This window comes from Phalangium opilio, unplaced genomic scaffold (assembly GCF_054372755.1).
Source record: "Phalangium opilio isolate 3A_F unplaced genomic scaffold, DU_Popi_V2 ptg001675l_1, whole genome shotgun sequence".
NCBI classification, from domain to species: domain Eukaryota; kingdom Metazoa; phylum Arthropoda; class Arachnida; order Opiliones; family Phalangiidae; genus Phalangium; species Phalangium opilio.
The window spans coordinates 2,285,737-2,304,356 of NW_028324261.1; the positions used below are offsets into that span (position 1 = coordinate 2,285,737).

Consider the following 18,620-nt stretch of genomic DNA (forward strand, 5'->3'; position numbering starts at 1 on the left):
ACGTAAAAAGTCAAGGTTTTTACATAATACCTGACGAGCATTTAACTTTTGGGCTTCCGTGTCGCAATGGTTAGCGCGTTCGGCTGTTAACCAATAGGTTGGTGGTTCGAGCCCATCCGGGAGCGGTGTTGTGAGGTCTCAGATGTGACGTAAAAAGTCAAGGTTTTTACACAATACCTGACGAGCATTTAATTTTTGGGATTCCGTGGCACAATGGTTAGCGCGTTCAGCTGTTAATCGAAAGGTTGGTGGTTCGAGCCCACCCGGGAGAGGTGTTGTGGGGTCTCAAATGTAACGTAGAAAGCCAAAGTTTTTCCACAATACCTGACAACAGTTTAATTTCTGAGCTTCCGTGGCTCAATGGTTAGCGCGTTCGGCTGTTAACCAATTGGTTGGTGGTTCGAGCCCATCCGGGAGCGGTGTTGTGAGGTCTCAGATGTGACGTAAAAAGTCAAGGTTTTTACACAATACCTGACGAGCATTTAATTTTTGGGCTTCCGTGGCACAATGGTTAGCGCGTTCAGCTGTTAATCGAAAGGTTGGTGGTTCGAGCCCACCCGGGAGAGGTGTTGTGGGGTCTCAAATGAAACGAAGAAAGCCAAAGTTTTTCCACAATACCTGACAACAATTTAATTTCTGAGCTTCCGTGGCTCAATGGTTAGCGCGTTCGGCTGTTAACCAATAGGTTGGTGGTTCGACCCCATCCGGGAGCGGTGTTGTGAGGTCTCAGATGTGACGTAAAAAGTCAAGGTTTTTACATAATACGTGACGAGCATTTAACTTTTGGGCTTCCGTGTCGCAATGGTTAGCGCGTTCGGCTGTTAACCAATAGGTTGGTGGTTCGAGCCCATCCGGGAGCGGTGTTGTGAGGTCTCAGATGTGACGTAAAAAGTCAATGTTTTTACACAATACCTGACAACAATTTAATTTCTGAGCTTCCGTGGCTCAATGGTTAGCGCGTTCGGCTGTTAACCAATAGGTTGGTGGTTCGACCCCATCCGGGAGCGGTGTTGTGAGGTCTCAGATGTGACGTAAAAAGTCAAGGTTTTTACATAATACCTGACGAGCATTTAACTTTTGGGCTTCCGTGTCGCAATGGTTAGCGCGTTCGGCTGTTAACCAATAGGTTGGTGGTTCGAGCCCACCCGGGAGCGGTGTTGTGGGATCTGAAATGTAACGTAGAAAGCCAAAGTTTTTGCACAATAAATGACGACCATTTAATTTTTGGGCTTCCGTGGCGCAATGGTTAGCGCGTTCGGCTGTTAACCAATAGGTTGGTGGTTCGACCCCATCCGGGAGCGGTGTTGTGAGGTCTCAGATGTGACGTAAAAAGTCAAGGTTTTTACATAATACCTGACGAGCATTTAACTTTTGGGCTTCCGTGTCGCAATGGTTAGCGCGTTCGGCTGTTAACCAATAGGTTGGTGGTTCGAGCCCATCCGGGAGCGGTGTTGTGAGGTCTCAGATGTGACGTAAAAAGTCAAGGTTTTTACACAATACCTGACGAGCATTTAATTTTTGGGATTCCGTGGCGCAATGGTTAGCGCGTTCAGCTGTTAATCGAAAGGTTAGTGGTTCGAGCCCACGCGGGAGAGGTGTTGTGGGGTCTCAAATGTAACGTAGAAAGCCAAAGTTTTTCCACAACACCTGACAACCATTTAATTTCTGAGCTTCCGTGGCCCAATGGTTAGCGCGTTCGGCTGTTAAGCAATAGGTTGGTGGTTCGAGCCCATCCGGGAGCGGTGTTGTGAGGTGTCAGATGTGACGTAAAAAGTCAAGGTTTTTACACAATACCTGACGAGCACTTAAATTTTGGGCTTCCTTGGCGCAATGGTTAGAGCGTTCGGCTGTTAACCAATAGGTTGGTGGTTCGAGCCCACCCGGGAGCGGTGTTGTGGGATCTGAAATGTAACGTAGAAAGCCAAAGTTTTTGCACAATAAATGACGACCATTTAATTTTTGGGCTTCCGTGGCGCAATGGTTAGCGCGTTCGGCTGTTAACCAATAGGTTGGTGGTTCGACCCCATCCGGGAGCGGTGTTGTGAGGTCTCAGATGTGACGTAAAAAGTCAAGGTTATAAAGATGAAGGTTAATTTGTCTCACTTAATTTAAATTCGAATTTTTAACTAGCACTCTCGGCAACGGCCATATCACGCTGAGAACACCGGTTCTCGTCCGATCGCCGACGTTAGCAGCGTCGAGCGCAGTCAGTACTTGGGAATACTGCGTGCTGTTGGTTTTTCACTTTTGTTTCCTCTATTAAATTCCACCCGATTTGAAAAAAGCACACATATCTTCTTTTTGTTATTGTTTTATAAAGATGAAAGTTAATTAAATTCAAATTATTAACTAGCACTCTCGGCAACGGCCATATCACGCTGAATACACCGGTGTTCGTCCGAAAACCGAAGTTAAGCAGCGTCGAGCGTAGTCACTACTTGGGAGGGAGACCACTTAGGTACACTGCGTGCCGTTGGCTTTTTCACTTTTTTTTGCTCTTTTAAATTCCAATAGATTTGAAAAGAGCAAACTTATTTTCTTTTTGTTATTGTTTTAAAAAGATGATGGTTAATTTGTCTCACTTAATTTAAATTCGAATTATTAACTAGCACTCTCGGCAACGACCATATCACGCTGAAAAAAGCGGTTCTCGTCCGATCACCGAAGTTAAGCAGCGTCGAGCGCAGTCAGTACTTGGGATGGAGACCACTTAGGAACACTGCGAGCCGTTGGCTTTTTCACTTTTTTTTCCTCTTTTAAATTTTAATAGATATGAAAAAAGCAAACATATCTTCTTTTTTGTTATTGTTTTATAAAGATGAAAGTTAATTAAATTCAAATTATTAACAAGCACTCTCGGCAACGGTCATATCACGCTGAATACACCGGTTCTCGTCCGATAACCGAAGTTAAGCAGCGTCGAGCGCAGTCAGTACTTGGGAGGGAGACCACTTAGGAACACTGCGTGCCGTTGATTTTTTCACTTTTTTTTCCTCTTATAAATTTTAATAGATATGAAAAAAGCAAACATGTTTTTTTGTTATTGTTTTAAAATGATGAAGGTTAATTTGTCTCACTTAATTTAAATTCGAATTATTAACAAGCACTCTCGGCAACGGCCATATCACGCTGAAAACACCGGTTTTCGTCCGATCACCGAAGTTAAGCAGCGTCGAGCGCATACAGTACTTGGGAATACTGCGTTCCGTTGGTTTTTCACTTTTGTTTCCTCTTTTAAATTCCACCCGATATGAAAGAAGCAAACATATCTTCTTTTTGTTATTGTTTTATAAAGATGAAAGTTAATTAAATTCAAATTATTAACTAGCACTCTCGGAAACGGCCGTATCACGCTGAATACACCGGTTCTCGTCCGATAACCGAAGTTAAGCAGCGTCGAGCGCAGTCAGTACTTGGGAACACTGCATGCCGATGGCTTTTTCACTTTTGTTTCCTCTTAAATTCCACCAGATATGAAAAAACAAACATATCTTCTTATTGTTATTTTTTATAAAGATGAAGGTTAATTAAGTTCAAATTATTAACTAGCACTCTCGGCAACGGCCATATCACGCTGAATACACCGGTTCTCGTCCGATCACCGAAGTTAAGCAGCGTCGAGCGCAGTCAGTACTTGGGAGGGCGACCACTTAGGAACACTGCGTGCCGTTAGCTTTTTCACTTTTTTTTTCCTCTTTTAAATTCCAATAGATATGAAAAAAGCAAACATATTTTCTTTTTTTTATTGTTTTAAAAAGATGAAGGTTAATTTGTCTCACTTAATTTAAATTCGAATTATTATCTAGCACTCTCGGCAACGGCCATATCACGCTGAGAACACCGGTTCTCGTCCGATCGCCGACGTTAGCAGCGTCGAGCGCAGTCAGTACTTGGGAATACTGCGTGCCGTTGGTTTTTCACTTTTGTTTCCTCTTTTAAATTCCACCCGATTTGAAAAAGCACACATATCTTCTTTTTGTTATTGTTTTATAAAGATGAAAGTTAATTAAATTAAAATTATTAACTAGCACTCTCGGCAACGGCCATATCACGCTGAATACACCGGTTCTCGTCCGATAACTGAAGTTAAGCAGCGTCGAGCGCAGTCACTACTTGGGAGGGAGACCACTTAGGAACACTGCGTGCCGTTGGCTTTTTCACTTTTTTTTCCTCTTTTAAATTTTAATAGATATGAAAAAAGCAAACATGTTTTCATTTTGTTATTGTTTTAAAATGATGAAGGTTAATTTGTCTCACTTAATTTATATTCGAATTATTAACTAGCACTCTCGGCAACGACCATATCACGCTGAATACAGCGGTTCTCGTCCGATCACCGTAGTTAAGCAGCGTCGAGGGCAGTCAGAACTTGGGATGGAGACCACTTAGGAACACTGCGTGCCGTTGGCTTTTTCACTTTTTTTTCCTCTTTTAAATTTTAATAGATATGAAAAAAGCAAACATATCTTCTTTTTTGTTATTGTTTTATAAAGATGAAAGTTAATTAAATTAAAATTATTAACTAGCACTCTCGGCAACGGCCATATCACGCTGAATACACCGGTTCTCGTCCGATAACTGAAGTTAAGCAGCGTCGAGCGCAGTCACTACTTGGGAGGGAGACCACTTAGGAACACTGCGTGCCGTTGGCTTTTTCACTTTTTTTTCCTCTTTTAAATTTTAATAGATATGAAAAAAGCAAACATGTTTTCATTTTGTTATTGTTTTAAAATGATGAAGGTTAATTTGTCTCACTTAATTTATATTCGAATTATTAACTAGCACTCTCGGCAACGACCATATCACGCTGAATACAGCGGTTCTCGTCCGATCACCGTAGTTAAGCAGCGTCGAGGGCAGTCAGTACTTGGGATGGAGACCACTTAGGAACACTGCGTGCCGTTGGCTTTTTCACTTTTTTTTCCTCTTTTAAATTTTAATAGATATGAAAAAAGCAAACATATCTTCTTTTTTGTTATTGTTTTATAAAGATGAAAGTTAATTAAATTCAAATTATTAACTAGCACTCTCGGCAACGGCCATATCACGCTGAATACACCCGTTCTCGTCCGATCACCGAAGTTAAGCAGCGTCGAGCGCAGTCAGTACTTGGGAGGGCGACCACTTAGGAACACTGCGTGCCGTTAGCTTTTTCACTTTTTTTTCCTCTTTTAAATTCCAAAAGATATGAAAAAATCAAACATATTTTCTTTTTGTTATTGTTTTAAAAAGATGAAGGTTAATTTGCCTCACTTAATTTAAATTCGAATTATTATCTAGCACTCTCGGCAACGGCCATATCACGCTGAGAACACCGGTTCTCGTCCGATCGCCGACGTTAGCAGCGTCGAGCGCAGTCAGTACTTGGGAATACTGCGTGCCGTTGGCTTTTTCACTTTTGTTTCCTCTTTTAAATTCCACCCGATATGAAAAAAGCAAACATATCTTCTTTTTGTTATTGTTTTATAAAGATGAAGGTTAATTTGTCTCACTTAATTTAAATTCGAATTTTTAACTAGCACTCTCGGCAACGGCCATATGACGCTGAGAACACCGGTTCTCGTCCGATCGCCGACGTTAGCAGCGTCGAGCGCAGTCAGTACTTGGGAATACTGCGTGCCGTTGGTTTTTCACTTTTGTTTCCTCTTTTAAATTCCACCCGATTTGAAAAAGCACAGATATCTTCTTTTTGTTATTGTTTTATAAAGATGAAAGTTAATTAAATTCAAATTATTAACTAGCACTCTCGGCAACGGCCATATCACGCTGAATACAGCGGTTCTCGTCCGATCACCGTAGTTAAGCAGCGTCGAGGGCAGTCAGTACTTGGGATGGAGACCACTTAGGAACACTGCGTGCCGTTGGCTTTTTCACTTTTTTTTCCTCTTTTAAATTTTAATAGATATGAAAAAAGCAAACATATCTTCTTTTTTGTTATTGTTTTATAAAGATGAAAGTTAATTAAATTCAAATTATTAACTAGCACTCTCGGCAACGGCCATATCACGCTGAATACACCCGTTCTCGTCCGATCACCGAAGTTAAGCAGCGTCGAGCGCAGTCAGTACTTGGGAGGGCGACCACTTAGGAACACTGCGTGCCGTTAGCTTTTTCACTTTTTTTTCCTCTTTTAAATTCCAATAGATATGAAAAAATCAAACATATTTTCTTTTTGTTATTGTTTTAAAAAGATGAAGGTTAATTTGCCTCACTTAATTTAAATTCGAATTATTATCTAGCACTCTCGGCAACGGCCATATCACGCTGAGAACACCGGTTCTCGTCCGATCGCCGACGTTAGCAGCGTCGAGCGCAGTCAGTACTTGGGAATACTGCGTGCCGTTGGCTTTTTCACTTTTGTTTCCTCTTTTAAATTCCACCCGATATGAAAAAAGCAAACATATCTTCTTTTTGTTATTGTTTTATAAAGATGAAGGTTAATTTGTCTCACTTAATTTAAATTCGAATTTTTAACTAGCACTCTCGGCAACGGCCATATGACGCTGAGAACACCGGTTCTCGTCCGATCGCCGACGTTAGCAGCGTCGAGCGCAGTCAGTACTTGGGAATACTGCGTGCCGTTGGTTTTTCACTTTTGTTTCCTCTTTTAAATTCCACCCGATTTGAAAAAGCACAGATATCTTCTTTTTGTTATTGTTTTATAAAGATGAAAGTTAATTAAATTCAAATTATTAACTAGCACTCTCGGCAACGGCCATATCACGCTGAATACACCGGTGTTCGTCCGAAAGCCGAAGTTAAGCAGCGTCGAGCGTAGTCACTACTTGGGAGGGAGACCACTTAGGTACACTGCGTGCCGTTGGCTTTTTCACTTTTTTTTGCTCTTTTAAATTCCAATATATTTGAAAAGAGCAAACTTATTTTCTTTTTGTTATTGTTTTAAAAAGATGATGGTTAATTTGTCTCACTTAATTTAAATTCGAATTATTAACAAGCACTCTCGGCAACGGCCATATCACGCTGAAAACACCGGTTTTCGTCCGATCACCGAAGTTAAGCAGCGTCGAGCGCATACAGTACTTGGGAATACTGCGTTCCGTTGGTTTTTCACTTTTGTTTCCTCTTTTAAATTCCACCCGATATGAAAGAAGCAAACATATCTTCTTTTTGTTATTGTTTTATAAAGATGAAAGTTAATTAAATTCAAATTATTAACTAGCACTCTCGGAAACGGCCGTATCACGCTGAATACACCGGTTCTCGTCCGATAACCGAAGTTAAGCAGCGTCGAGCGCAGTCAGTACTTGGGAACACTGCATGCCGATGGCTTTTTCACTTTTGTTTCCTCTTAAATTCCACCAGATATGAAAAAACAAACATATCTTCTTATTGTTATTTTTTATAAAGATGAAGGTTAATTAAGTTCAAATTATTAACTAGCACTCTCGGCAACGGCCATATCACGCTGAATACACCGGTTCTCGTCCGATCACCGAAGTTAAGCAGCGTCGAGCGCAGTCAGTACTTGGGAGGGCGACCACTTAGGAACACTGCGTGCCGTTAGCTTTTTCACTTTTTTTTTCCTCTTTTAAATTCCAATAGATATGAAAAAAGCAAACATATTTTCTTTTTTTATTGTTTTAAAAAGATGAAGGTTAATTTGTCTCACTTAATTTAAATTCGAATTATTATCTAGCACGCTGAGAACACCGGTTCTCGTCCGATCGCCGACGTTAGCAGCGTCGAGCGCAGTCAGTACTTGGGAATACTGCGTGCCGTTGGTTTTTCACTTTTGTTTCCTCTTTTAAATTCCACCCGATTTGAAAAAGCACACATATCTTCTTTTTGTTATTGTTTTATAAAGATGAAAGTTAATTAAATTAAAATTATTAACTAGCACTCTCGGCAACGGCCATATCACGCTGAATACACCGGTTCTCGTCCGATAACTGAAGTTAAGCAGCGTCGAGCGCAGTCACTACTTGGGAGGAACACTGCGTGCCGTTGGCTTTTTCACTTTTTTTTCCTCTTTTAAATTTTAATAGATATGAAAAAAGCAAACATGTTTTCATTTTGTTATTGTTTTAAAATGATGAAGGTTAATTTGTCTCACTTAATTTATATTCGAATTATTAACTAGCACTCTCGGCAACGACCATATCACGCTGAATACAGCGGTTCTCGTCCGATCACCGTAGTTAAGCAGCGTCGAGGGCAGTCAGAACTTGGGATGGAGACCACTTAGGAACACTGCGTGCCGTTGGCTTTTTCACTTTTTTTTCCTCTTTTAAATTTTAATAGATATGAAAAAAGCAAACATATCTTCTTTTTTGTTATTGTTTTATAAAGATGAAAGTTAATTAAATTAAAATTATTAACTAGCACTCTCGGCAACGGCCATATCACGCTGAATACACCGGTTCTCGTCCGATAACTGAAGTTAAGCAGCGTCGAGCGCAGTCACTACTTGGGAGGGAGACCACTTAGGAACACTGCGTGCCGTTGGCTTTTTCACTTTTTTTTCCTCTTTTAAATTTTAATAGATATGAAAAAAGCAAACATGTTTTCATTTTGTTATTGTTTTAAAATGATGAAGGTTAATTTGTCTCACTTAATTTATATTCGAATTATTAACTAGCACTCTCGGCAACGACCATATCACGCTGAATACAGCGGTTCTCGTCCGATCACCGTAGTTAAGCAGCGTCGAGGGCAGTCAGAACTTGGGATGGAGACCACTTAGGAACACTGCGTGCCGTTGGCTTTTTCACTTTTTTTTCCTCTTTTAAATTTTAATAGATATGAAAAAAGCAAACATATCTTCTTTTTTGTTATTGTTTTATAAAGATGAAAGTTAATTAAATTAAAATTATTAACTAGCACTCTCGGCAACGGCCATATCACGCTGAATACACCGGTTCTCGTCCGATAACTGAAGTTAAGCAGCGTCGAGCGCAGTCACTACTTGGGAGGGAGACCACTTAGGAACACTGCGTGCCGTTGGCTTTTTCACTTTTTTTTCCTCTTTTAAATTTTAATAGATATGAAAAAAGCAAACATGTTTTCATTTTGTTATTGTTTTAAAATGATGAAGGTTAATTTGTCTCACTTAATTTATATTCGAATTATTAACTAGCACTCTCGGCAACGACCATATCACGCTGAATACAGCGGTTCTCGTCCGATCACCGTAGTTAAGCAGCGTCGAGGGCAGTCAGTACTTGGGATGGAGACCACTTAGGAACACTGCGTGCCGTTGGCTTTTTCACTTTTTTTTCCTCTTTTAAATTTTAATAGATATGAAAAAAGCAAACATATCTTCTTTTTTGTTATTGTTTTATAAAGATGAAAGTTAATTAAATTCAAATTATTAACTAGCACTCTCGGCAACGGCCATATCACGCTGAATACACCCGTTCTCGTCCGATCACCGAAGTTAAGCAGCGTCGAGCGCAGTCAGTACTTGGGAGGGCGACCACTTAGGAACACTGCGTGCCGTTAGCTTTTTCACTTTTTTTTCCTCTTTTAAATTCCAATAGATATGAAAAAATCAAACATATTTTCTTTTTGTTATTGTTTTAAAAAGATGAAGGTTAATTTGCCTCACTTAATTTAAATTCGAATTATTATCTAGCACTCTCGGCAACGGCCATATCACGCTGAGAACACCGGTTCTCGTCCGATCGCCGACGTTAGCAGCGTCGAGCGCAGTCAGTACTTGGGAATACTGCGTGCCGTTGGCTTTTTCACTTTTGTTTCCTCTTTTAAATTCCACCCGATATGAAAAAAGCAAACATATCTTCTTTTTGTTATTGTTTTATAAAGATGAAGGTTAATTTGTCTCACTTAATTTAAATTCGAATTTTTAACTAGCACTCTCGGCAACGGCCATATGACGCTGAGAACACCGGTTCTCGTCCGATCGCCGACGTTAGCAGCGTCGAGCGCAGTCAGTACTTGGGAATACTGCGTGCCGTTGGTTTTTCACTTTTGTTTCCTCTTTTAAATTCCACCCGATTTGAAAAAGCACAGATATCTTCTTTTTGTTATTGTTTTATAAAGATGAAAGTTAATTAAATTCAAATTATTAACTAGCACTCTCGGCAACGGCCATATCACGCTGAATACACCGGTGTTCGTCCGAAAGCCGAAGTTAAGCAGCGTCGAGCGTAGTCACTACTTGGGAGGGAGACCACTTAGGTACACTGCGTGCCGTTGGCTTTTTCACTTTTTTTTGCTCTTTTAAATTCCAATATATTTGAAAAGAGCAAACTTATTTTCTTTTTGTTATTGTTTTAAAAAGATGATGGTTAATTTGTCTCACTTAATTTAAATTCGAATTATTAACAAGCACTCTCGGCAACGGCCATATCACGCTGAAAACACCGGTTTTCGTCCGATCACCGAAGTTAAGCAGCGTCGAGCGCATACAGTACTTGGGAATACTGCGTTCCGTTGGTTTTTCACTTTTGTTTCCTCTTTTAAATTCCACCCGATATGAAAGAAGCAAACATATCTTCTTTTTGTTATTGTTTTATAAAGATGAAAGTTAATTAAATTCAAATTATTAACTAGCACTCTCGGAAACGGCCGTATCACGCTGAATACACCGGTTCTCGTCCGATAACCGAAGTTAAGCAGCGTCGAGCGCAGTCAGTACTTGGGAACACTGCATGCCGATGGCTTTTTCACTTTTGTTTCCTCTTAAATTCCACCAGATATGAAAAAACAAACATATCTTCTTATTGTTATTTTTTATAAAGATGAAGGTTAATTAAGTTCAAATTATTAACTAGCACTCTCGGCAACGGCCATATCACGCTGAATACACCGGTTCTCGTCCGATCACCGAAGTTAAGCAGCGTCGAGCGCAGTCAGTACTTGGGAGGGCGACCACTTAGGAACACTGCGTGCCGTTAGCTTTTTCACTTTTTTTTTCCTCTTTTAAATTCCAATAGATATGAAAAAAGCAAACATATTTTCTTTTTTTTATTGTTTTAAAAAGATGAAGGTTAATTTGTCTCACTTAATTTAAATTCGAATTATTATCTAGCACTCTCGGCAACGGCCATATCACGCTGAGAACACCGGTTCTCGTCCGATCGCCGACGTTAGCAGCGTCGAGCGCAGTCAGTACTTGGGAATACTGCGTGCCGTTGGTTTTTCACTTTTGTTTCCTCTTTTAAATTCCACCCGATTTGAAAAAGCACACATATCTTCTTTTTGTTATTGTTTTATAAAGATGAAAGTTAATTAAATTAAAATTATTAACTAGCACTCTCGGCAACGGCCATATCACGCTGAATACACCGGTTCTCGTCCGATAACTGAAGTTAAGCAGCGTCGAGCGCAGTCACTACTTGGGAGGGAGACCACTTAGGAACACTGCGTGCCGTTGGCTTTTTCACTTTTTTTTCCTCTTTTAAATTTTAATAGATATGAAAAAAGCAAACATGTTTTCATTTTGTTATTGTTTTAAAATGATGAAGGTTAATTTGTCTCACTTAATTTATATTCGAATTATTAACTAGCACTCTCGGCAACGACCATATCACGCTGAATACAGCGGTTCTCGTCCGATCACCGTAGTTAAGCAGCGTCGAGGGCAGTCAGAACTTGGGATGGAGACCACTTAGGAACACTGCGTGCCGTTGGCTTTTTCACTTTTTTTTCCTCTTTTAAATTTTAATAGATATGAAAAAAGCAAACATATCTTCTTTTTTGTTATTGTTTTATAAAGATGAAAGTTAATTAAATTAAAATTATTAACTAGCACTCTCGGCAACGGCCATATCACGCTGAATACACCGGTTCTCGTCCGATAACTGAAGTTAAGCAGCGTCGAGCGCAGTCACTACTTGGGAGGGAGACCACTTAGGAACACTGCGTGCCGTTGGCTTTTTCACTTTTTTTTCCTCTTTTAAATTTTAATAGATATGAAAAAAGCAAACATGTTTTCATTTTGTTATTGTTTTAAAATGATGAAGGTTAATTTGTCTCACTTAATTTATATTCGAATTATTAACTAGCACTCTCGGCAACGACCATATCACGCTGAATACAGCGGTTCTCGTCCGATCACCGTAGTTAAGCAGCGTCGAGGGCAGTCAGTACTTGGGATGGAGACCACTTAGGAACACTGCGTGCCGTTGGCTTTTTCACTTTTTTTTCCTCTTTTAAATTTTAATAGATATGAAAAAAGCAAACATATCTTCTTTTTTGTTATTGTTTTATAAAGATGAAAGTTAATTAAATTCAAATTATTAACTAGCACTCTCGGCAACGGCCATATCACGCTGAATACACCCGTTCTCGTCCAATCACCGAAGTTAAGCAGCGTCGAGCGCAGTCAGTACTTGGGAGGGCGACCACTTAGGAACACTGCGTGCCGTTAGCTTTTTCACTTTTTTTTCCTCTTTTAAATTCCAATAGATATGAAAAAATCAAACATATTTTCTTTTTGTTATTGTTTTAAAAAGATGAAGGTTAATTTGCCTCACTTAATTTAAATTCGAATTATTATCTAGCACTCTCGGCAACGGCCATATCACGCTGAGAACACCGGTTCTCGTCCGATCGCCGACGTTAGCAGCGTCGAGCGCAGTCAGTACTTGGGAATACTGCGTGCCGTTGGCTTTTTCACTTTTGTTTCCTCTTTTAAATTCCACCCGATATGAAAAAAGCAAACATATCTTCTTTTTGTTATTGTTTTATAAAGATGAAGGTTAATTTGTCTCACTTAATTTAAATTCGAATTTTTAACTAGCACTCTCGGCAACGGCCATATGACGCTGAGAACACCGGTTCTCGTCCGATCGCCGACGTTAGCAGCGTCGAGCGCAGTCAGTACTTGGGAATACTGCGTGCCGTTGGTTTTTCACTTTTGTTTCCTCTTTTAAATTCCACCCGATTTGAAAAAGCACAGATATCTTCTTTTTGTTATTGTTTTATAAAGATGAAAGTTAATTAAATTCAAATTATTAACTAGCACTCTCGGCAACGGCCATATCACGCTGAATACACCGGTGTTCGTCCGAAAACCGAAGTTAAGCAGCGTCGAGCGTAGTCACTACTTGGGAGGGAGACCACTTAGGTACACTGCGTGCCGTTGGCTTTTTCACTTTTTTTTGCTCTTTTAAATTCCAATATATTTGAAAAGAGCAAACTTATTTTCTTTTTGTTATTGTTTTAAAAAGATGATGGTTAATTTGTCTCACTTAATTTAAATTCGAATTATTAACAAGCACTCTCGGCAACGGCCATATCACGCTGAAAACACCGGTTTTCGTCCGATCACCGAAGTTAAGCAGCGTCGAGCGCATACAGTACTTGGGAATACTGCGTTCCGTTGGTTTTTCACTTTTGTTTCCTCTTTTAAATTCCACCCGATATGAAAGAAGCAAACATATCTTCTTTTTGTTATTGTTTTATAAAGATGAAAGTTAATTAAATTCAAATTATTAACTAGCACTCTCGGAAACGGCCGTATCACGCTGAATACACCGGTTCTCGTCCGATAACCGAAGTTAAGCAGCGTCGAGCGCAGTCAGTACTTGGGAACACTGCATGCCGATGGCTTTTTCACTTTTGTTTCCTCTTAAATTCCACCAGATATGAAAAAACAAACATATCTTCTTATTGTTATTTTTTATAAAGATGAAGGTTAATTAAGTTCAAATTATTAACTAGCACTCTCGGCAACGGCCATATCACGCTGAATACACCGGTTCTCGTCCGATCACCGAAGTTAAGCAGCGTCGAGCGCAGTCAGTACTTGGGAGGGCGACCACTTAGGAACACTGCGTGCCGTTAGCTTTTTCACTTTTTTTTTCCTCTTTTAAATTCCAATAGATATGAAAAAAGCAAACATATTTTCTTTTTTTTATTGTTTTAAAAAGATGAAGGTTAATTTGTCTCACTTAATTTAAATTCGAATTATTATCTAGCACTCTCGGCAACGGCCATATCACGCTGAGAACACCGGTTCTCGTCCGATCGCCGACGTTAGCAGCGTCGAGCGCAGTCAGTACTTGGGAATACTGCGTGCCGTTGGTTTTTCACTTTTGTTTCCTCTTTTAAATTCCACCCGATTTGAAAAAGCACACATATCTTCTTTTTGTTATTGTTTTATAAAGATGAAAGTTAATTAAATTAAAATTATTAACTAGCACTCTCGGCAACGGCCATATCACGCTGAATACACCGGTTCTCGTCCGATAACTGAAGTTAAGCAGCGTCGAGCGCAGTCACTACTTGGGAGGGAGACCACTTAGGAACACTGCGTGCCGTTGGCTTTTTCACTTTTTTTTCCTCTTTTAAATTTTAATAGATATGAAAAAAGCAAACATGTTTTCATTTTGTTATTGTTTTAAAATGATGAAGGTTAATTTGTCTCACTTAATTTATATTCGAATTATTAACTAGCACTCTCGGCAACGACCATATCACGCTGAATACAGCGGTTCTCGTCCGATCACCGTAGTTAAGCAGCGTCGAGGGCAGTCAGAACTTGGGATGGAGACCACTTAGGAACACTGCGTGCCGTTGGCTTTTTCACTTTTTTTTCCTCTTTTAAATTTTAATAGATATGAAAAAAGCAAACATATCTTCTTTTTTGTTATTGTTTTATAAAGATGAAAGTTAATTAAATTAAAATTATTAACTAGCACTCTCGGCAACGGCCATATCACGCTGAATACACCGGTTCTCGTCCGATAACTGAAGTTAAGCAGCGTCGAGCGCAGTCACTACTTGGGAGGGAGACCACTTAGGAACACTGCGTGCCGTTGGCTTTTTCACTTTTTTTTCCTCTTTTAAATTTTAATAGATATGAAAAAAGCAAACATGTTTTCATTTTGTTATTGTTTTAAAATGATGAAGGTTAATTTGTCTCACTTAATTTATATTCGAATTATTAACTAGCACTCTCGGCAACGACCATATCACGCTGAATACAGCGGTTCTCGTCCGATCACCGTAGTTAAGCAGCGTCGAGGGCAGTCAGTACTTGGGATGGAGACCACTTAGGAACACTGCGTGCCGTTGGCTTTTTCACTTTTTTTTCCTCTTTTAAATTTTAATAGATATGAAAAAAGCAAACATATCTTCTTTTTTGTTATTGTTTTATAAAGATGAAAGTTAATTAAATTCAAATTATTAACTAGCACTCTCGGCAACGGCCATATCACGCTGAATACACCCGTTCTCGTCCAATCACCGAAGTTAAGCAGCGTCGAGCGCAGTCAGTACTTGGGAGGGCGACCACTTAGGAACACTGCGTGCCGTTAGCTTTTTCACTTTTTTTTCCTCTTTTAAATTCCAATAGATATGAAAAAATCAAACATATTTTCTTTTTGTTATTGTTTTAAAAAGATGAAGGTTAATTTGCCTCACTTAATTTAAATTCGAATTATTATCTAGCACTCTCGGCAACGGCCATATCACGCTGAGAACACCGGTTCTCGTCCGATCGCCGACGTTAGCAGCGTCGAGCGCAGTCAGTACTTGGGAATACTGCGTGCCGTTGGCTTTTTCACTTTTGTTTCCTCTTTTAAATTCCACCCGATATGAAAAAAGCAAACATATCTTCTTTTTGTTATTGTTTTATAAAGATGAAGGTTAATTTGTCTCACTTAATTTAAATTCGAATTTTTAACTAGCACTCTCGGCAACGGCCATATGACGCTGAGAACACCGGTTCTCGTCCGATCGCCGACGTTAGCAGCGTCGAGCGCAGTCAGTACTTGGGAATACTGCGTGCCGTTGGTTTTTCACTTTTGTTTCCTCTTTTAAATTCCACCCGATTTGAAAAAGCACAGATATCTTCTTTTTGTTATTGTTTTATAAAGATGAAAGTTAATTAAATTCAAATTATTAACTAGCACTCTCGGCAACGGCCATATCACGCTGAATACACCGGTGTTCGTCCGAAAACCGAAGTTAAGCAGCGTCGAGCGTAGTCACTACTTGGGAGGGAGACCACTTAGGTACACTGCGTGCCGTTGGCTTTTTCACTTTTTTTTGCTCTTTTAAATTCCAATATATTTGAAAAGAGCAAACTTATTTTCTTTTTGTTATTGTTTTAAAAAGATGATGGTTAATTTGTCTCACTTAATTTAAATTCGAATTATTAACAAGCACTCTCGGCAACGGCCATATCACGCTGAAAACACCGGTTTTCGTCCGATCACCGAAGTTAAGCAGCGTCGAGCGCATACAGTACTTGGGAATACTGCGTTCCGTTGGTTTTTCACTTTTGTTTCCTCTTTTAAATTCCACCCGATATGAAAGAAGCAAACATATCTTCTTTTTGTTATTGTTTTATAAAGATGAAAGTTAATTAAATTCAAATTATTAACTAGCACTCTCGGAAACGGCCGTATCACGCTGAATACACCGGTTCTCGTCCGATAACCGAAGTTAAGCAGCGTCGAGCGCAGTCAGTACTTGGGAACACTGCATGCCGATGGCTTTTTCACTTTTGTTTCCTCTTAAATTCCACCAGATATGAAAAAACAAACATATCTTCTTATTGTTATTTTTTATAAAGATGAAGGTTAATTAAGTTCAAATTATTAACTAGCACTCTCGGCAACGGCCATATCACGCTGAATACACCGGTTCTCGTCCGATCACCGAAGTTAAGCAGCGTCGAGCGCAGTCAGTACTTGGGAGGGCGACCACTTAGGAACACTGCGTGCCGTTAGCTTTTTCACTTTTTTTTTCCTCTTTTAAATTCCAATAGATATGAAAAAAGCAAACATATTTTCTTTTTTTTATTGTTTTAAAAAGATGAAGGTTAATTTGTCTCACTTAATTTAAATTCGAATTATTATCTAGCACTCTCGGCAACGGCCATATCACGCTGAGAACACCGGTTCTCGTCCGATCGCCGACGTTAGCAGCGTCGAGCGCAGTCAGTACTTGGGAATACTGCGTGCCGTTGGTTTTTCACTTTTGTTTCCTCTTTTAAATTCCACCCGATTTGAAAAAGCACACATATCATCTTTTTGTTATTGTTTTATAAAGATGAAAGTTAATTAAATTAAAATTATTAACTAGCACTCTCGGCAACGGCCATATCACGCTGAATACACCGGTTCTCGTCCGATAACTGAAGTTAAGCTGCGTCGAGCGCAGTCACTACTTGGGAGGGAGACCACTTAGGAACACTGCGTGCCGTTGGCTTTTTCACTTTTTTTTCCTCTTTTAAATTTTAATAGATATGAAAAAAGCAAACATGTTTTCATTTTGTTATTGTTTTAAAATGATGAAGGTTAATTTGTCTCACTTAATTTATATTCGAATTATTAACTAGCACTCTCGGCAACGACCATATCACGCTGAATACAGCGGTTCTCGTCCGATCACCGTAGTTAAGCAGCGTCGAGGGCAGTCAGTACTTGGGATGGAGACCACTTAGGAACACTGCGTGCCGTTGGCTTTTTCACTTTTTTTTCCTCTTTTAAATTTTAATAGATATGAAAAAAGCAAACATATCTTCTTTTTTGTTATTGTTTTATAAAGATGAAAGTTAATTAAATTCAAATTATTAACTAGCACTCTCGGCAACGGCCATATCACGCTGAATACACCCGTTCTCGTCCGATCACCGAAGTTAAGCAGCGTCGAGCGCAGTCAGTACTTGGGAGGGCGACCACTTAGGAACACTGCGTGCCGTTAGCTTTTTCACTTTTTTTCCTCTTTTAAATTCCAATAGATATGAAAAAATCAAACATATTTTCTTTTTGTTATTGTTTTAAAAAGATGAAGGTTAATTTGCCTCACTTAATTTAAATTCGAATTATTATCTAGCACTCTCGGCAACGGCCATATCACGCTGAGAACACCGGTTCTCGTCCGATCGCCGACGTTAGCAGCGTCGAGCGCAGTCAGTACTTGGGAATACTGCGTGCCGTTGGTTTTTCACTTTTGTTTCCTCTTTTAAATTCCACCCGATTTGAAAATCACAGATATCTTCTTTTTGTTATTGTTTTATAAAGATGAAAGTTAATTAAATTAAAATTATTAACTTGCACTCTCGGCAACGGCCATATCACGCTGAATACACCGGTTCTCGTCCGATTACTGAAGTTAAGCAGCGTCGAGCGCAGTCACTACTTGGGAGGGAGACCACTTAGGAACACTGCGTGCCGTTGGCTTTTTCACTTTTTTTTCCTCTTTTAAATTTTAATAGATATGAAAAAAGCAAACATGTTTTCATTTTGTTATTGTTTTAAAATGATGAAGGTTAATTTGTCTCACTTAATTTATATTCGAATTATTAACTAGCACTCTCGGCAACGACCATATCACGCTGAATACAGCGGTTCTCGTCCGATCACCGTAGAATTTAGTCTAATGGATTTCCTATGGAGGGGTTTGTTTGTTTACGATTAGCTTAATTACTCGACTACTGTTTGTCGTAGCTCAATGTTTTTAGTATGGTTAGATGGGGGACAAATTGGACTATAACATACTCAAAGGACATCCCCGTATCTACAGTAGAAACAGATTTACGAGCCTGCAAAATATAGTCTAATGCATTTTCTATGGAGGGGTTTGTTTGTTCGCGTATTGCTTAATTACTTGACCCTGTTCTTTCGATTAAAAATAATAACATATCTTTAGTGTAGCGGTTATCGCATCCGCCTCACTCC

General features: G+C 39.5%; 5 non-coding genes and 30 pseudogenes across 5 annotated transcripts; all 35 read left to right on the plus strand.

Moving 5' to 3' along the window:
* Window positions 1–2,360: 2,360 nt before the first annotated feature.
* LOC149582550 (5S ribosomal RNA) lies at window positions 2,361–2,479 on the plus strand (annotated as a pseudogene).
* A 137-nt stretch (window positions 2,480–2,616) lies between these two features.
* LOC149582551 (5S ribosomal RNA) lies at window positions 2,617–2,735 on the plus strand (annotated as a pseudogene).
* Window positions 2,736–2,858: 123 nt separating this feature from the next.
* LOC149582552 (5S ribosomal RNA) lies at window positions 2,859–2,977 on the plus strand (annotated as a pseudogene).
* Window positions 2,978–3,556: 579 nt separating this feature from the next.
* On the plus strand, window positions 3,557–3,675 carry LOC149582553 (5S ribosomal RNA). Its single transcript, XR_016380613.1, has one exon. It is a non-coding gene; the product is annotated as a 5S ribosomal RNA (ribosomal RNA).
* Window positions 3,676–4,035: 360 nt separating this feature from the next.
* LOC149582554 (5S ribosomal RNA) lies at window positions 4,036–4,154 on the plus strand (annotated as a pseudogene).
* Window positions 4,155–4,533: 379 nt separating this feature from the next.
* Window positions 4,534–4,652, plus strand: LOC149582555 (5S ribosomal RNA; annotated as a pseudogene).
* A 137-nt stretch (window positions 4,653–4,789) lies between these two features.
* LOC149582556 (5S ribosomal RNA) lies at window positions 4,790–4,908 on the plus strand (annotated as a pseudogene).
* A 123-nt stretch (window positions 4,909–5,031) lies between these two features.
* On the plus strand, window positions 5,032–5,150 carry LOC149582557 (5S ribosomal RNA; annotated as a pseudogene).
* Window positions 5,151–5,748: 598 nt separating this feature from the next.
* Window positions 5,749–5,867, plus strand: LOC149582558 (5S ribosomal RNA; annotated as a pseudogene).
* Window positions 5,868–5,990: 123 nt separating this feature from the next.
* Window positions 5,991–6,109, plus strand: LOC149582559 (5S ribosomal RNA; annotated as a pseudogene).
* A 598-nt stretch (window positions 6,110–6,707) lies between these two features.
* Window positions 6,708–6,826, plus strand: LOC149582560 (5S ribosomal RNA; annotated as a pseudogene).
* A 582-nt stretch (window positions 6,827–7,408) lies between these two features.
* Window positions 7,409–7,527, plus strand: LOC149582561 (5S ribosomal RNA). The gene has a single exon (XR_016380614.1). It is a non-coding gene; the product is annotated as a 5S ribosomal RNA (ribosomal RNA).
* A 338-nt stretch (window positions 7,528–7,865) lies between these two features.
* Window positions 7,866–7,971, plus strand: LOC149582562 (5S ribosomal RNA; annotated as a pseudogene).
* Window positions 7,972–8,350: 379 nt separating this feature from the next.
* LOC149582563 (5S ribosomal RNA) lies at window positions 8,351–8,469 on the plus strand (annotated as a pseudogene).
* A 379-nt stretch (window positions 8,470–8,848) lies between these two features.
* Window positions 8,849–8,967, plus strand: LOC149582564 (5S ribosomal RNA; annotated as a pseudogene).
* A 137-nt stretch (window positions 8,968–9,104) lies between these two features.
* LOC149582565 (5S ribosomal RNA) lies at window positions 9,105–9,223 on the plus strand (annotated as a pseudogene).
* A 123-nt stretch (window positions 9,224–9,346) lies between these two features.
* LOC149582566 (5S ribosomal RNA) lies at window positions 9,347–9,465 on the plus strand (annotated as a pseudogene).
* Window positions 9,466–10,063: 598 nt separating this feature from the next.
* LOC149582567 (5S ribosomal RNA) lies at window positions 10,064–10,182 on the plus strand (annotated as a pseudogene).
* A 582-nt stretch (window positions 10,183–10,764) lies between these two features.
* On the plus strand, window positions 10,765–10,883 carry LOC149582568 (5S ribosomal RNA). Its single transcript, XR_016380615.1, has one exon. It is a non-coding gene; the product is annotated as a 5S ribosomal RNA (ribosomal RNA).
* Window positions 10,884–11,243: 360 nt separating this feature from the next.
* On the plus strand, window positions 11,244–11,362 carry LOC149582569 (5S ribosomal RNA; annotated as a pseudogene).
* Window positions 11,363–11,741: 379 nt separating this feature from the next.
* LOC149582570 (5S ribosomal RNA) lies at window positions 11,742–11,860 on the plus strand (annotated as a pseudogene).
* A 137-nt stretch (window positions 11,861–11,997) lies between these two features.
* On the plus strand, window positions 11,998–12,116 carry LOC149582571 (5S ribosomal RNA; annotated as a pseudogene).
* A 123-nt stretch (window positions 12,117–12,239) lies between these two features.
* Window positions 12,240–12,358, plus strand: LOC149582572 (5S ribosomal RNA; annotated as a pseudogene).
* A 598-nt stretch (window positions 12,359–12,956) lies between these two features.
* Window positions 12,957–13,075, plus strand: LOC149582573 (5S ribosomal RNA; annotated as a pseudogene).
* Window positions 13,076–13,657: 582 nt separating this feature from the next.
* On the plus strand, window positions 13,658–13,776 carry LOC149582574 (5S ribosomal RNA). The gene has a single exon (XR_016380616.1). It is a non-coding gene; the product is annotated as a 5S ribosomal RNA (ribosomal RNA).
* Window positions 13,777–14,136: 360 nt separating this feature from the next.
* On the plus strand, window positions 14,137–14,255 carry LOC149582575 (5S ribosomal RNA; annotated as a pseudogene).
* Window positions 14,256–14,634: 379 nt separating this feature from the next.
* On the plus strand, window positions 14,635–14,753 carry LOC149582576 (5S ribosomal RNA; annotated as a pseudogene).
* Window positions 14,754–14,890: 137 nt separating this feature from the next.
* Window positions 14,891–15,009, plus strand: LOC149582577 (5S ribosomal RNA; annotated as a pseudogene).
* Window positions 15,010–15,132: 123 nt separating this feature from the next.
* LOC149582578 (5S ribosomal RNA) lies at window positions 15,133–15,251 on the plus strand (annotated as a pseudogene).
* Window positions 15,252–15,849: 598 nt separating this feature from the next.
* LOC149582579 (5S ribosomal RNA) lies at window positions 15,850–15,968 on the plus strand (annotated as a pseudogene).
* A 582-nt stretch (window positions 15,969–16,550) lies between these two features.
* On the plus strand, window positions 16,551–16,669 carry LOC149582580 (5S ribosomal RNA). The gene has a single exon (XR_016380611.1). It is a non-coding gene; the product is annotated as a 5S ribosomal RNA (ribosomal RNA).
* A 360-nt stretch (window positions 16,670–17,029) lies between these two features.
* On the plus strand, window positions 17,030–17,148 carry LOC149582581 (5S ribosomal RNA; annotated as a pseudogene).
* A 137-nt stretch (window positions 17,149–17,285) lies between these two features.
* On the plus strand, window positions 17,286–17,404 carry LOC149582582 (5S ribosomal RNA; annotated as a pseudogene).
* Window positions 17,405–17,527: 123 nt separating this feature from the next.
* On the plus strand, window positions 17,528–17,646 carry LOC149582583 (5S ribosomal RNA; annotated as a pseudogene).
* A 357-nt stretch (window positions 17,647–18,003) lies between these two features.
* Window positions 18,004–18,122, plus strand: LOC149582584 (5S ribosomal RNA; annotated as a pseudogene).
* The last annotated feature ends 498 nt before the right edge of the window (window positions 18,123–18,620 follow it).